The following is a 7310-nucleotide window of genomic DNA, read 5'->3' on the forward strand; positions in this document are numbered from 1 at the left end:
TCGCCTGCCCGCGGGGAGCCGCCGGCCGGGGCAGGCTGCGGCGTGCGGAGCCGTGCGGAGCCGTGCGGGCGGTGGGTGAGCTCCCCACGGCCACATCTCCCGGGGGCAGCGGCCGGGGCTGGCACTGTTCTTATCCCCGGGGCTGGCACCGTTCTTGTCCCCGGGGCTGGCACCGTCCTCGTCCCCGGGGCTGGCATCGCCCCTCCGCGCGGTGCTGCGGGGCGGGGGTTGCTCCGGGCGCTGCTTTAGGACTTTGCCGTGTGCGGGGCAACTTCTGAGCACGGGGGGCGTTTGGGGGGTTTGAGCCCCTGAAGTTGCCCCTTGGCCCTTTACCCCGGAGCGGGGAGTGGGCTGCGAGGGGGCTTTGGGTGCTCTGCGCCCTGTTGGGGCTCACAAGGGGCCTGGGCTGGCGCAAGGGCTTCGGCAGGTGCCTCCTCTGCTCCTTTCCCAGGACAGGCAGAAGTGTGGCAAATGGCATTAAAAGGTGTTTGGAGTCATAGCCTGAAACCTCCTGGAGGCAAACCCGGCCACCTCGGCGAGCAGGCTGAGGCTGCTGGCGCTGCCCTGCCCAGGGTTTCAGAGAGGGGACCTGGTGTCTAGCTGGTGTTAGTAATTCTGGTTTCAGGTATACACTGGAGCAGCAATTTGTCTTTGAGCAGTTAACATTTCTTCATTTCACTGCTAAAAACCTCTGAGCGAGGTGGCTGCACTGAGTGTGGCTCTGCTTTGGGCTTGGTCCACGCTCCGCCGCTCCTGGGATCTCAAAAATGTGTGTGGATCAGCCTGATCCCCCCTTCCCGGGAGGCTGCAATAAAGAAAAGATAATACAGGGCTTCAAAACACGGCCAGTTGGCTCCAGGGATGCAAAGATGATAACAGATGAACCATTTGCCTTAATTACTGGTATCAAAAGCCCAGGCTGCAGCTTAGCCTGAAAATAAATATTGTTAATGTGATGATCCTGGGCTTTACTTGATGATGCATCATTCAGCTGGTGGGGATTTAGCGAGCTGCTCGCTTTCGCCGTGGGGGCTGGCTCAGATCTGCTCTCAGCCCTTCTGTGGGGCTCAGCCCGGGGTACGTGGGGCCACGGGTCTGAGCTGGGGGCTGCCGGAGCATCCCGTGGGCGCTTTGCTGGGCATCCCCCCGGGGAGCAGTGCCGGGTGGGCGATGCTCATCCGCAGCAGCCACAGAGTGCCAGCCGCCTCCGGCAGAGCCGTGCCAGCTCCGCGCCGGGCCGTGGGAGCTGTTTGCCATCACCTGTGTGCGTGGTCTGTGGGATGGGCTTCCAGCAAAGTCCCCCTGCATCAGCCCCACAACCCCGTTAGGAGCAACCTCCCTGGGTGCAAATACCGTCCCCTGCTTGGCACTGGCTCCAGCCTGCTGATCTGCTTTTATTCCTTCTCAATCTTGCTTTCGCGCTGCCCCGGGCTCCTGAGGAGAGCCAAGAAGCGTGTTGAATGTGGAGAAAGCACATTTTATTTGTGGCAGCACCCTCTGCAGTGAGGGTGAAACCCAGGAGCCCATTGCAGGGCTGCGCTGCGCCTCCGTGGGTACGTGTGTGCTGGCGTTAAACGCTGCTCCAGTCCCTCCCTGGTTTTGGAAAGGGCAAGGGGAGGAAAGCTGCTGAGGAAGGGCGAGGGGACTCACAGCTCCAGAGTCTCCTTTTGTGCTTAAGTTTTGAGGGACTTTCTCTGGGACCTGAAAATGAGATTGTCCTTAGTGCCCGCTGCAGGTCCCAGGGGCTGTGCTGGTAGTGGAAACCCTCTGCCTGTTCGCCAGCACTGCTGGTGGCCCCGGCCCCGAGCCCTCCTCCTGCCCACAGATGGATGACATGTCACTGCAGTCATTACCAATTAGTGGTAACAGCTAATGAATTGCTCCAGGTGGTCCCAGCCAAGCACTCAAGGTGTGGGTGAGGAGGAGAGCTCTGCTCCCCCGGGCAGTGCCCCCAAGGTGAGCCTGATTGATGCCCCCATCCTCGTTAAGCTGGAGACTGGGGAGTGGCTGGGACTAACGACCGTGGTGCTTTATAAGGTTCCTGTGCTGGAAGATGCCCTGGCTCCATTCCTGTGGCTACCTGTGTGGCTCTGAGCAGCACCTCTCTCCTCCAGCCCTGGGAGGTGGGTATGGGCTCTCCTGTTTGTAGCTCAGTGATGGGGGGCACGTCTGGCTGCGTGAAACCAGATGCTGAATGAGGGGGTGTGGGGAGGGAACGGAGATGGATTTAGTGTCTGGGGAAGTTGGGAGCCCAGCATCTCTTGGGGTGGTGCAGATGCCAAGCCCGCTGGCTGCGAGCTCCTCTCTGCTGCTGGCTGGACTCCCTGTGGCTCTTAGGGAGGGTCGGGCTGTGGTGCTGGGGGGGACATCTCTGTACAAGCTTCTCGTGGGGTGCTTGGCTCTGCGTGGCTCCTCTGCCCCAGCCCTGGCAGGGCAACCCCGCTGCCCCCGAGGAGGGTTTGCAGCCCTGAGCATCCTCCACCCAGGGTTGTGGTCTAGGAATGGGGCATGCACCCACCCCAGCTATGGCTCCTGCGGCGTGGGGTGGTGCCGTGGTCCTTGGCCACCGTGGGGGCATCTTGGGGGGGGACTGTCACTGCCTGTGGGAAACCAGCCCTGGCAGCCAGCAGGACCCGCCGCCTCCGAGCACGCTTTGCATCGCTGGGCTCACGGGAGCTTCCCAGCCTTTTCCCATCGCTGAACTTCCTTCAGCTGCCGTCGTGCGTGGGGGTCCCTGCGCCACCCTCCTGCCAGCAGCCCTGGTGGGGCCGGGTCATCCTGGCCCCTGTCCTCGGCGGTGCCCGAATCGAGGGCGGTGTGCCGGAGCGGTGCAGCGATCTGTTGCTAAGCAGCCTTCGGAGCAGCTCTGCCGCGGTGAGAGGCGATGGCATCGCTGCAGCTGCGTTTAATAGCCCCGTGTAGGCTTGGGGTGTGCTCGGGCATCACCTGGCCGGAGACCCCCACCTCCAGCAGCCACGGTAAGTCGTATAAACCCAGAAGTGATGTGGTTTGTTTTTTTTTTTTACCATTGTCTTTCCTGCAATTAATCAACGGGAGTAAATCCTCGTGACAGCATCATAACAGTGTTTGGTTTGTGAAGGAGCTGCTGGAGAAAATGTCAACGTGCTGCTTAAATAAAATTGACTGTGCACTGCTGCTCAGCTGCCTTGGGATGGATCTTTGTCTGGAGGATGACAGGGAGCTGGGAATTAAGGGGGAGTGAAAAAAAGGCATCGCTCAGCACCTTATGTGAATTTAAAGGCAGCAGAGGCAAAGGTGTTGGCATTTGGGAGGGCTCCTGGCTCTGTTGGGCTGGGCTGTGGGTTTAGCTGGAGGGTAGCGGGGCAGGAGCAGCCCAGGGGGTCCTCTGTGCCATCGAGCAGTGTGCTGGGTTGTGGTGGTCCCATCCTGGCGTGCCATGGGGCTGGGGCTGGGTGGGCAGGGTGCTGCCGGGTGGGCTGGCGAGGGGCAGCCATGGGATTGGGGCACCAGAGGATGGCCAGGACTTTTGTTGCTTTGCATTTCTTGTACGCTCTGACCTGTGGGTGGCTGGCACCTGTGGGTGGCTGGCACCTGTGGGTAACCCACAGGTTACCACTTTTAGCCTTAATTACCAACTGGTGCCAAGCTGGCTGGGGAAGTTGTGGGGCATGGGTTCCCTGTGAGGGTCTGGCGTGGGGTGAAGGACGCGATGGCCCCTTGTTCAGGACTCTGGTCTTTCCCAAAAGCCAAATTTCCAGGACCCCCAGCCCTCGCCTTGCCGCAGCGCGGTCGGAGGGCTCGGTGCCCTGGGGTCTGATCCCACCTCGCGCCGGAGCCGCGTTGCCGGGTGGTTGGGGCATGTCGGTCCCTGTGGGAGCCCACAGCTGTGGGTCGCTCGGTGCTTCGCCTGGCGTCACGGGGCCACTGTCCTGCTGTCCCGTGCCCTGATGCCAGACCCATCGGGGTGTCTGCGGGTGGCTTCAGGCCAAGCAGCTTCAGTTTGCTGCTTCCACACGTTTGTGCCAGCTGAGATCTGCCTCCCTCCTTCCCCTTTTGAAAGGAAAAAGTCCTGAATGTGGGCTGTTTCCTGGAGCACCATCCACAAAGCAGCTTGCCCAACTTGGCCTGAAATTTCTAAAGCGATTTGCATCTGAGATGAGCTGAAGCTCGACGCCGGCTGCCCAGGGATGGTGGGATTCGAGGGAGTTTCAGTGTGTGAGACCCCCCCGGGGCTGGGCTGCCCTCCTGCCCCTCCATCTGCTCTGCTCCTTATCCTGCAGCATGACACAGCTGCTTCAGCAGCTCTTTTGGGGCTATTTACACCTTTTTTTTTCCCTTCTGCAGGTAAATCTGGTAGCACCAAATCCCATCTGGCCTTGAAGGGGAGGGAGCACCCCATGGCTGCTTGGGCAGCTCTCGGTGGCCCCGATAGCCCCACACACATGCCGTAGAGGATGCTGTGGGGTGTGCATGGCTCCTGCACTGGGCAAACTCCTTTTCCTGGGAAAGGAGGAGCCTGGGTGTTGCGATGTGCTCGGGGCAGAGCCGGGCACGGCGTGCACAGGGTCCGTACCAGGTCTCCGGCTGGGACCTGAGGTCCTCTGCGGCTTGCATGGCTCTCCTGGGCGCCAAGCGCCGGTGCTGGGGCATGGAGGGGGGGGCAGGATCCAGCCCTGATGGACTGATGAGATGGTGGCAAATGTCCCAGCTAGCTGGGAGAGAGTGCCAGCTAAAAACGGTGTCTGGGGACACGTGTGCCCGCTGAGCAGTGGGGAGGCATGGTTCTTTTCCTGGGGCTGCTGGTGCATCCTGGCACCTGTGTTTTCTCACAGCTCAGCTTGGGGGGTTCCCACTGCATCCCTGTCACCCCAAAATACGCACCCCTTCTCCCTGGGCATGGGGCTGGGGAGCCCCACCAGGCAATTGCACGCTCATACCCTATTTTTCCCTCCCCAGCTCCACCATCCAGCTGGGGAGTGTAAATCAGCTCCCGTGCCCGGGCTGGCCTCGGAGCTGGCGTGAAAACCCCATCGGTCTGGTGTTTGGATCCATTCAAGTTCAAAACCTCCCGTTTGGTGACGACACGCAGGAATAATCTCTCCCTTGGCATCCGAGCAGCAGTTTGGGTTATTTGTTTGGGGTCTGGCTGCTGGCGGTGAATAAGAAGCTGCCACCGATGCTGTGTCTGCAGGTGTGTTCCACCGGGTGAATGGACGGGCTCAAAAACCTGCTCTTCCAAACCAGATTAATGGCATTAGGCTTTGTCAATGCAAAAATTACCTCATCATTGGCACTGGCAGGTGGTGTGGAGCAGCAGACTTATTCAATATTTAAGAAAGCTGCATTGCAGAGCTGAGAAGGCTGGAGAAATAGGTTGCCTGTGTCAGTGTCTTTGCTGGTGGAGACGATCTCTGCAGGCACCGCCAAGTGTGAAATGTTGAGCTCACCGTAAAAAACCTCGTTATTGCACTGGGAGTCTTTAAAACACTGAATTTTCTGTTTTCTACCCCGGTATGTTATTTCCAGATGGCTAAACCAGTGCGTTTGGGCAGCCTGGTGATGGTTTCTCTTTGCAGATGCCTGGTCTGTGGTGGCAGTGGGGGTTCCTCCGGTGGCTTTGGGTCCTGCCTGAGGCACACGCTGCCCCATGACCCTCCTGGCACCTGTGGGGCTCCCGCTGCCTTTCCCTGCCCGCCCAGGGCTGCTGGAGCCGCATCCATCTGATTTCAGGTGCTGGTGATGGGCCAGTGAATTGGTACCTCTTGGCTCGGAGCGAGCGGTGTCTGCGTGCGGGACGGCAGCGCCGGCAGCTCGCAGAGAGGCAGAGTGATTCACGGGAGGCGTCCGATCCCTTTTTATTAAGGCACGATCAAATTCGCGGGCTCCGTCATACAGAAGTAATGGAGCGGCGTGATGAGAGTCACGTGGCTCTTCCTTAAGGCCAGAAATTAAGACCTCGCTTCTATTCCTGGCGCTGCCCGGGACGTGCCGCGTTCACGCCGGCGGGAGCTGCCGCCTCGCTCCTCCCGACCTCCCCTTGCAGTCGGGGAACATCGGGCACTTGGCACCGTGTGGGGACCAGAGGGACCTGGAGCAGTGGGTCTGGGACACTTTGGGGACAGCCAACACTTGGGAAGGTCTTGGCATCCTCCCAGGGTGGGATATTTCCATTTCATTAACTAAATGCTGCCGCATCCCATCGATCACAACTTGGATTGCCGCATCATTTTGCTCGTGAGCAAGAATTTAGTGGGGAGGATAAGGCCACTCTAAGCTGTTATTTTGTTCTTTACTGTGCGCTAAAAATGCAGAACCAAGCGTTAGACAAGCAAGAGTAGTTGCTGGAAGTAATGCAAAGTAGATCTTCAAAATCTATTATTTATAGGCAGAGGGAAAGGCTTGTGTATTCCTCCAGGAGCTGTCCCCGGGCTCTTCTCCATCCGCAACAAAGCGAAACACCCGCGACCTCTTTGTTATCAGCAGAAAGTTCTAGTTGGGGGAAGGAGGTTTCCTCCAACTGGCTGAAGTGCCGGTTCTCCCTTGACCCTCTTTGCTAGGAAAAAACAGTGATTTTCCCCTGTTTGAGGGGCTGGGGTGGCTGCTTTGGCTCCGTGTGACCTTGGGCAAGTCTTTATCCACCCACATCCCCCCCAAAACGGGTGCTGGTGGCAGGGCACTGCCCTTCGTCCTGGGGCACCCTGTTAAATCTGCTTCCAGCCCAGCGAGACCCCCCGCTCCCGGCCACGGCGGGACCCTGGATCCCCAGGCAGGGTTTGCTGCTGCAGTGCAGGTTGTGGAGGTGGCACTGGGGATGTAAATGAACAATTTGCTTATTTAACTGCCCTTGTCAGTCAGAGCTTCTGGTTTGGCACAGGAACAGTCTCTGTATGAAACCAGCGGAGCATTAATTACCCCACGTGCTTCACTTCTTGTGTTTTTTTTTTTTTTTATATCTATTTATCTGTATTTTTGGAAGTTATCAGTGAAGCAAAGGGGATCCTCAAATCTCTGCTGCCTCGTCAGGGACTGATGGAGAAACCCCTGCAATATTGCAGAGCAGAAAGTGGAGGATGGGGATTATCTTTTTCCCCCCTTTCAGGGACTGTTGCACACTTTTTCGTGGCTCGGACTTTGGGATTTCAGTGGGGTGGTTTTACAAGCTCCCCTTTTCCATCCTCTACTCAGGACAACCTCCCAGTGCTCCTGTTGGAGTTTTGCTGAGAGCTGGAGTCGCTTTTTGCCCTGCAAAGGTGCATTTGTCGGGTTTGGGCTGAGGTGCGGTCCTGTTGGGACCCGCTGGCAGCTCTGAGGTGCTGGCACCCAGTGGG

Source organism: Nyctibius grandis, chromosome 14, assembly GCF_013368605.1.
Source record: "Nyctibius grandis isolate bNycGra1 chromosome 14, bNycGra1.pri, whole genome shotgun sequence".
NCBI lineage: Eukaryota > Metazoa > Chordata > Aves > Nyctibiiformes > Nyctibiidae > Nyctibius > Nyctibius grandis.